A 10,221-nucleotide genomic window follows, 5' to 3' on the forward strand; every position below is an offset into this window, starting at 1 on the left:
TTCCGGAGTCCTGCTAGCCTGCTACAGCCTGGATTCCCGGAGTCCTATTAGCCCAGTTGCTACAACCCGGATTCACACGCTGCTGACCGACATGCTAGATGTTGTTTCATGTATGCCTGTCCCCGTAAGTTAGTGCCACTTTGGGTTCACGACTAGTCATGTCGGCCCGGGTTCTCTGTCATATGGATGCTAGCGATACTATCATATACGTGAGCCAAAAGGCGCAAATGGTACCGGGCCATGGTAAGGCGACACCCGTAGGGATACCGTGCGTGACGCCGCAAAGTGATATGAGGTGTTACAGGCTAGATCGGTGTGACTTAGAATCGGGGTCCTGACACGGCCCGTTAATGGCCAGTGTAACAGTTGGGCCTAATTACTGCCTGTTTCGAATCCGGCCTGCATAAAGCCCATCTTATAATGGCCCATGACACTTTTGGGCCTATGGCCCGCGTGGATACCGGCCTGCTTAAAGCCCATAATTTTATTGGGCGAAACAGGCCCGAGATATATTTTGGCCTATTAAGTGCTCGTCCTATTTGGGCCAAACATGGGCCTTAGGCAGTTTTGGCCTGTATTAGCCTGTGAATTTTTTGGCTCAACGCTAGCCCAATCTAGGTTTTAGCTTGTTAAAAGCCCATCGTATTCTCTGGCCCAGCTAGCTAGAACTTTACTCGGCTTGTTAAAGGCGGGAAACTACTATAGTTTTAGACCTACTAATGACCCAAGATGATTATAGGCCCACGTTTTGGCCCATATGAGTAATGGGCCAGTCTGAAGACCGACAACACTGAGATCCACTGAACCTTCCGCCTAAATTACAACAGAACGACCAAGAATAAACCTAGACTATACAATTATGAAATTACGGCATATTACATCCACTAGGAATCAAAGTTTGCTACCGGTGATAATAAAGTGCAACGTTGACCACGGATTACATACACTGGGCATCAAAGGTTGCCACCAGTGCATATAAACGCGCCGACAAAAGAATATACAAAACTGAGAGCACTTCAGAAGGCACTAGGCCTGGTTAGGACGGGCTCCGCAAGCAGCCGAACAAGATGATGAGACCTTAGTTGTGTCAACCTTAGATGCTCCATCCCTAGCTCTATAGCACCATAGTACGCAAGGTAGTCCCCCAAGATCTTCATTGCATGTCTGACTTCAAGTCAGAGTTGAGCTAAAGCAAGCCTCTCTGCTTTAAGTTGAGACGGAAGAAGTTGAACTGATTGAGGCAGTGACTGTATAGAGGTTGTCTCACAGCTGCTGGTGAGTAGCTTCAACTCACTGTCTTCATCAAGACAAGACCTTGGGGTCATCTCGCTCTCATCAAGATGGTTTGGCTCACTATCTTCCCCAAAGTTCTGCCTGGCATAAAAGATACGACTCTGAAAGAGAAACAAGGAAACACGTAACATGTTTCACAATTATATAAGAAAATAAATGGATCTGTTCTGCATAAGGAACATGTTTTTACAACTACAATTTAAAACTGGTAGTTGTTGCAAACATCCAATCATATGTAAACAGCAAAGTAAACAGTAGTGGAGGAAATGATGCCTATCCAAATCTATACTAGAACAAAGTTTGAAGGCTTGAGAAGGATAAACTTACATTATATGTTAACACGGGCTGGACAAAGCCCTTCTCCATGTTGATGGAAGGATAATTCAATACATTCCTCAAAAAAACTTCGTTATAAGCGTTGCCATTATTCTACATTTTGCAAAGAGTAAATATATAGATCAAATAATATTGAAAGAAATAGAGGATAATGAAGCTCAGGTGCAGACTGATGATATATAATCAAATAGCAATTAATTAAGTACATCATTACAAGGCAAAAGGTACTGGCAAGAGGAATACAGACACCAACGTGTGCAATGGCATTGGTTTTATTCAACATTTTGATAAGAGTAAATGTAGATATGATAATTTGGATAAAGTGGAGGGCAGGGCAGATAAGACGCAGAGTAATGCTAGACAATCAACTATCTCGCGATGCAAGTACAGTAATACCACCACCGTATGTTATTACTTGTCGCTCAAATGGATGTATCTAGTACTATTAAGTTCCAAATACATCCAATTGATCAACAATTAATTTGATACAGAGGGAGTACATGACAAACAGGTACTTACATGAGAAATCCAAAACTTCATAACCATTGTGTTAATTCTACATTTATCTAAGAGTAAATATAGATCTTATAATTTGAAGCAAAGGGAGGATAAAGAAGCAAACATTTATTGTGATGCTACATAATCAAACAGCAATGAGTGTAAGTATGCTGACAAAGGTCAAGAGGTACTGACAAGAGCAATGAAGTGTCCAGTATTGTTGTGAGATCCTATGATCCTTTGAGCAAGGAGATTCATCTGAAATTAGTTTTCATACAAGAGAGAAGGTAAGGCACATGCAAAAATTTAGGAGTTCAAATTTTGAATTTATATCATAGACAATACCTGCCGCTGGGCTCTTAGCGGTTCTAATAGGGGTTTGGCCAGTGGAGTAGGGGTGAAGTGTGATACAGTTGGGACTGTGTTTTCTGTGGCTGCTGATCTATCTGATTTAACATGTATCACTTACTTTTTTCAAATACCTAGTTTGTACTCCTTGAGGATCTGCACTCACCCTCTTCTTTTTGGACATCTATTAGAAAGAACAATTTGACTGGAAAAACACAATATGACGACATATGGAATAGGTACAAAAATGGATAGGTATGACATATACTCATATATGATGCTTAAACTAAGCAAATGGTGTAACAAAGTAGAAGTAATGCAAGAGGTCAGATGCAAAATATGTGCAACCAATACAACCTTGTCAAGGTAAAGCAAGCTCCTTGATGGGTGAATAAGATAGGCCATCCTCCACCATGCCAAGTTTGTTAGCCAGTGGATTGTTCCACAATATTCCTCTCGTGCGCCCATTCTCATTTTCATTTTGATAATGTTCAATACCTGACTTGCATGAAAACATAAAAACAAGTGAGATTATCTTTGTAATGCAGAAGTGATTCTAATCCAATACAGCCTCCCTGTAAACCCCTTTGTGTTATCTCTACAATTCTTCCGAGAGATATCATGCATGATGTAATTTGGTGTGTGCATTAATATAATGTGGCCTACTACTCAAAATATGAGAGCTCCAGAAGTGATGATACTTCGTAGATGACAGCTTCAACATATAGTAAAGAAGAACAAGTCAACCTGACCTAACAGATTCAAAATATACTAAGGGAGAACAACTCCACCTGACCAGTCGACCGCAAATGTCTCTGCTACTCTTCCCAACAAGGAACATACTTATTAAAAAAGAGAAGAGGATCATCTTAAAGAAAAGCAAAAGATCAAGCAGATTGAAGATATTACAAGTCTTTCTATACAATGTCGGTTGCCCACCTATGATGAACCAGAGCGCACAGAGAAATACTATTCCTTCCAGTCTCTCCATATGTAGCTCACATGCATCTAGTATATACTTAAAGTAAGAGTCAAATAAGCCATCACGTTCTTCCACATATGCTAATATTTTTTACGCCATTAGATTACAATAACAACGACTAAGATTTTAGTGTTTTTACGTAACATCATAAAATATATGTACCGGTAGTATTGAGCTTTTATGGTGTCATGTTGAACGGTTACATACAACTACGGTTGGTACAAAAACTACGGTTGATTAAAAAAGCCAACCATGACACGTACGAATATGTGAACATAAAACACATGAACATACCCAGTCGACCGACTTTGGTCATGTCTACATGCCTCATATACAAGAGAAACAAACGGATACATATTCATGCATTGCCTAATTGATTTGCATGTCGTGATTGATTTCTAGCAAACACACAACTTCAATTGGACAAGAACACATACACGTATCATATGCGACGACCAGCCCCCAAGCAGCATAAACACACACACGCAGCCATTGCTAGCCAGCATGATAGCATTAAGCATTCAATATGCGTCTGTCACGTCGGCAAATTGAAGGTGCTGAAGCGTACAATATGCACCCACGATGGATTGCAGGTAATGAAGCATCCAATCTGCACTCCCAATGCTGCGACGCCCAACAGAGCAAAGCCTCAATCCAAACACACGCCAAAAAAACTAGGACAACCATGTGTGTTTGGATATTTCCATCTCAAAAAGTTTTGACAACTTCTTTAAGAACAACCTATTTTCATGTACATTACTATAATTAAGTTATAGCATCACTTATTTGTATTTGACCTATAATAGCTATTTTTTAAATTGTTCTATCTTCTCAATGAAAAATACTAAGTATATCTCATTATTCATAGGGCCAAACAATTCATGCTATCTTTCATATCAAAGAGCAATCTATTTATGGATTCAAAGTTTCAAGGTTGTGGAATCCATAAAAATACCGCCAATGAGCAACGTAAGTGAAATATATTTTTCATACAAAGAAAACATACAGGAGGGAAAAGGATCTCCAGAGGTTTACCCAGATTATTACTTTGAGTTTCTATGAAGGATACACTATAGGAACAGGCAGAAAAAGAAAAACAATGATCAGGTATGTTTATAGTTCAGAAATAACTGGAGTATTATATAATATTTATGATTCGCTAACATGAATGGTGTGGTAGGTATTGTATTCGACTCCAAATTAGTGAGCATAAAACTACTACAAGCTGCACTTTATTTGAAAAGGACGCTCCAAGATTGCTTAATACATCTATCTCTAACTTGCTGAGATCATTCGATGGGAAATGAAATGCCAAGTTGAATGGATGTAATATCATCTTTGGCACAGAAAATTATGTAGTAAAAAGAACATTTGTGCCCAATGATAGGCTTGAGATGCTCTACTTGAATGATAAAGCTGAGGTAAAGGTGCATTTAACTTTTTTTCTTCAAAAAATAAGTATTGTGTCTAGAATTCCCTAACTAATTCATCTTACATATATTGCATTGAAATTGATGGATGATGAGGTGGACACTGTCTTAAAACATGAAAGGAAGACACAGAACATGCACCGATAAAATGGTGATTGATTTTTCCACTGTAGACACTTCTAGATTTTTATAAATGTGTTTGATTTTAAATTTATATTTATTTTGCAGTCATAGAATAATAATGTTTCAACTACCAAATTACAATGTGTCTGGTGCCAATGAAATAGGAACCACACGATAGTAATGGGACTAAAATAAACAAAGATGGGCATCAAGACAAAATAACATCATCGTCACGTGAGTTCCACGATGACAAGAAAAGAAGACCGGGATATGTTGTAATATCAGATGAATCAGAGGAGAATGCACGGAGCATGTTTGCCAGAAAGCAAGGGAAAAGATGTCAGCCGAAACAATACAAGGCTTGAAGATGAAGATGAAGTACGGAAACAGAAGCCTAGGAGAGCGAGGAAGTTATCTATAAAATTAGTGCATCGGTAGCTTATCAGATAAATAATAGGGCAACATATTTTACTTACCAAGATATATATAGTAAGTGTACTTGACATCTACTAGGATAAGAAAAAAAACTTATTATACTGCAATAGCATTATGTCCTTAGTCTAGAATAGACTGAATACTTTCTTCAGATCAACCAATATAAGGAGACATTAACACTATGAAAAGCATGTCATATTGTATTTATTTGAAATACAGTTAGACATACACTTTTGGGAGTTCTATGTTCTTGGTAACAGTTCTACTATCATGCTGCATTTTCTATTCAAGCGTACCATGAGAAAAATTCCAATATTATAGTACGAGTAATATAGAAATCTTAGGAAGGAGCACAAAGATGATTTGCATTAGGAAGGATACAGAGCAATAACACTTACAGTGGTAAAAGTCCAGCAGTACAAACAATTAGGAAGGCATGAAGATGAATACTCGAATCTTGGGCGCGGTAAAATAATATCCATTGTTACTGCCACCATAAGGAAGAATACAAGTGGTGAGCTCGAAGATAAAGTAGGCGAAACGAAGATATTGTTCTGGGTACTAAAACTTCCATGACTCATACAACCTTTTCAGTTTAACAAAACCATGAATATATGTTCAATATTATACGTACTAGCTGCAACACATGTAAAAATTCAACCATTGTATCTCAATCGACACATGTTTTTTTACAATTAACAAGTTAAAACCTTCTTGCTAAGACAAGGTAACAACAAATAGAAACCACTTTACATTGCTATGTAGGAACTATAAGCCATAATGTTCATTAGAATGACGCTTATCATCAACACTTACATGTGGTAGAAGTCCAACAACATCGACGATGAGGAGGGCAACAACACAGTGGTTGGCCAAACATGTTGCTCACATCTTGGTACTATTCATTTATTTTGCTATCTCCTCGTATGAATCTGCCTCTGTTACCCCCACACCTCTAATAGACCATAACAGTAGTCCACCATATGTACAGTGCCTTAGGATCCAGTTATTCTCCATTAGCTTGCCTTGGTCAACAATTATTTTCTGTCCTATGCCACCTTGGCATTGATGCCCTGGCACCAACAGCTTGACCCAGTAGAACAATTTTGTCCATGAAATCCATGAACCGGTACTCCATCCTCCATGAGATCTCTCACCACTCATTGGTTGGGAAATCTGGACAAACCCAAAGATTATACACCAAATATGTCCAGATTCAAGCTCAAAATAATAATATCAGCATTGTCACAGAAAACTATACAGTAAGTTGTGCCTGGTGATAGGCTTAAGATGTTGTCATTGAACAACAAAGTTAAGAAAGTAAAGGCGCATCTAATCCTCTATAAGATTAAGTACTGTGTTCCTAATTTTCTTCATTTATTTGTCCTGCATGCTATGGAAGTGTGTTAGAAACAATATTTTTAAGTTGGGTTAGATGCGCCTCTACAAAGAAAAATAATGACAAAGACAATAATGTAAGTTCTCGATTCTAACCCCTAAAGAATCGAAAGGGAGATCAATGGAAGTGAAATAATAAGTCTATAATCCACATTCTCTGAATAATCTATACATGAAAACAACAATTATGTACGAGGAAATTTCCTAAATTATAATTACAAGTACATAGTGCTTCATTGTAAAAGTTAGACACTTCAGAAATTGAAGTTTAAAATCATCACATTACCTCTGAACAAATTTTACAAGTGAATTAAATAAATCAACTTATAACGTACATACACTGCCAAGCAAGAGGAGAAATGATTTGAGTCACAAACAGAGAAGGATTAAAGGTGTTAACTCACGACATGAAGTGCCCAGGCGAAAATAGTGCAAAGAATATAGTATACAAGGAGATATTTTAACTTCTTTTATTTCTCAAGTAAATGCATATGAGAACCAACTCATGATTTTTACATACAATGTCTGGTAGAAATAACTAACGTCCAGTGAAAAATAAGGTGAGGAAGCTTTAATACAAAAGCACTTTGTAGATTGGATTTACAATTATTTTCTAGACAAGAAATGAGGGTTACATTTTATCTATTGAATGATTAGAAATTGGATTTTTCTAACTATATTGAATCATGTGTTACAACAGTAGATGCCAATGCAAATTAATATTTCCAGCTGCTTTAATGCATATAGATGTTAACAACTGCAGAAACATTATCAACTATAATATATGAAATTAGTGTCACACGGTAATATATTGGATATAATGTTGGCTGTATAAAGATCTATATATTGCTAAGGAAATGCTGAAGAGACAATAAATTAAGGATCAGTACAATGTGAACATGAAAAAAGATGCAAGTTCAATTCCCTACAAAATGAAAGGGAAATCAATGGCAGATCAAATAGTTATATAGTGTAGATCCCACATATAATCCATACATGAATAAGACTGCACATACACAAACTAAGCAAGTCACATTATGAAGTACTACAAATGATGTGAAGCAAGAGGAGAATGGGAGCGTGCAGAGGGATTCATACCTGTCGTTCTTCATCAACCTAAGCGACAAGGAACGAGAGGCCATTCTATGCAACGCCAAAGCTCTCTGCCAGCACCTGTGACCTCCCAGGCGACCGGCATCCGCCTTTCCTTATCAGCGACGACAAGATGCGATCTCACTGGTGGCCGGAGCAAGAACAGCTGCTTAAACACCCGGTCCCCTCCTCGGTCAGAATGGCTTGGAAGATCGGCACACACCAAATCGCTGGGAAATCTGCGAACCTGTGCACCTTTCGTCAGGTCAGTCACTGCCTCCTCCACACCACCAACCTGCAGCACCATCGCCCCGGCCGCGCCGGCGATGAAGATGTCGAGCAGCACGATGCGTCCTGCTCGGATCTCCCCTGCCCACCCTACCAAAATCTCAACCGCGTAAAGACAACAGTACAGTAAAGAAAGGGGATTTTGTTGTCGGCGTGATTTGGGGAAAACAATAGCCTTTTCCTACTTTTTGCTATGGCAGGAATATTAGATGTACATATTTTGCTCTGATGGATGGACAAATATCACGTACTTTGACCTATAATTGAGAAATACCTTCTGAAAAAGAAAAAAACAAGTGAGAAATACAATGCGTGGCAAAACTGCAAAATTCACTATTACATGTGAAACCACATTGGCGGAAGGATGTTAAAAAGACTACATATAACCAAAAGAAAAATTAAAACATTAGCTACAGAGACGTTTATGACATTAAAAAAAGGGTGAAATGCTAGACCAATGGCATTTTTTAAATATAATATATATACAAACCTAGCTGACAAGGCATTTTTTTAGTAAAGATTTTCAAATGGATACAAATCATATAGTGGACAAATAAGTCAAAAACAAATATGATTGTGTAGATGAACGTAACAAGTCAAAATTGTTAGGAATATGTTGTATAAATAATATTGTACAATAAACATAATCGAAGTTTGAATCAAGAGAAAAAGAGCATCAATCGATGGTCAGTCAAAATTCTCTATTGTACAAAAATAGTCTATATGCATAAATAAAATGTGTAAAGAGATTTTATATTTAATTACAACAGTGAGTCTATTTTACACAATTCAATTTCTCTATAATGGATTATGGCCATGTAATGGAACAATAGGAAATGCCTAAAATGGATGAAAAAACTAAAAAGAATATATGATAATAACCAAAACACACACACAAAAATGAATTAAAAGTATGTAGGAGTTTGTTATTCAATAATAGTAAAATTTCGTACAATGTCAATGAAATAATAAAATGATTAAACCGAAGTACGATAAATGCAAATCATTCATTGCAATATAATTATATCAAAACCTAGTTGCGCAAATGCGCAGGTACACCCACTAGTTTTGAAACTAAAGTAGGAACGTTTAGCTGACCAATTAAACATCTCTCAGTTTTACTAATATCAGCATAATATCATATTTGAATTTCTACAACTAAGCTTGTTTAGCTCGATGGTGGAGCAGTGCTATTACGACACGAACCACGTAGGCTGACCGTGGTCATCATAAAATGGGGAAACCGTAAGCATGATGAGTATAGTGTTTACTGTGGCAGTGGGATGACAGATCTGAAGTTGCAAACCGCGCAAAGGGTAGTTAGCAACCGATGTTTGCTTTAAAATAACAACTAAGATTTGGTATGAAAAAGAAAGTACAGTCAACAAGTGACAAAGAAATGCAATTCTTCTGTCTCTCTATATGTCGCAACATGCATTTGGAAACTCCAGTGGGACCTTTAGCTAGCCAATTAAATGTGTCTGTTAACTAATATCAGTATCATATCATATCACAATCATATTTGAACAACTAAGCTTGGGAATTTTGAGTGTTGTGTTGTTTAGCTTGAAGGGTGGAGTAATGCTAGTACGACACAAAGCACCAACGCAGATCATAGTAGAGTAGATAAAAGTGGAAAACCCTAAGCATCAAGAGTAAAATCAGGAAAGTGGAACTAGCTGGACCAGTGGGTGGCGCACATGCTTTTCAAAATGAATATATGAACATTAGGTGACCAATTAAACGTTCTCTATTTTAGTAATATGAGCATCATATCAGATTCGTATTTCAACACCCAAGCTTTGGAATTATGAGTGGCATGTTGTTTCTCTTGATGGGTTGAGGTCTTGAGGAGCAGTGCTAGCACGACATGAAGCACCTGCAATGATCATAGTGAATATAAAGGGGGGAAACCATAAGTTTTACGAGTATAGTGACCTTGCCATGGTGGATCTGAAGGTGCAAACTGGACAAAGCTACTTCGCAACCAATGTTTGC

At 37.6% G+C, this 10,221-nt stretch overlaps 1 long non-coding RNA gene across 4 annotated transcripts; it reads right to left on the reverse strand.

Annotated features, from left to right (window-relative positions):
• Nucleotides 1–796: 796 nt before the first annotated feature.
• LOC125543972 (uncharacterized) lies at nt 797–8,437 on the reverse strand. Of its 4 annotated transcripts, XR_007299177.2 has the most exons (8): nt 8,183–8,423; nt 7,942–8,101; nt 6,262–6,621; nt 5,844–5,932; nt 2,473–2,973; nt 2,323–2,385; nt 1,621–1,722; nt 797–1,394 (listed from the first exon to the last, which is right to left on the reverse strand). It is a non-coding gene; the product is annotated as an uncharacterized LOC125543972 (long non-coding RNA). The 4 variants fall into 4 exon arrangements; XR_007299176.2 differs by having other exon boundaries at nt 3,895–5,932; nt 7,942–8,437; XR_007299178.2 differs by having other exon boundaries at nt 2,473–4,081; nt 7,942–8,433.
• Nucleotides 8,438–10,221: the final 1,784 nt, after the last annotated feature.

The sequence above is a fragment of the Triticum urartu genome, chromosome 3A, assembly GCF_056163025.1.
Source record: "Triticum urartu cultivar PI428250 chromosome 3A, HENAU_Tu73, whole genome shotgun sequence".
Taxonomy (NCBI): Eukaryota; Viridiplantae; Streptophyta; class Magnoliopsida; order Poales; family Poaceae; genus Triticum; species Triticum urartu.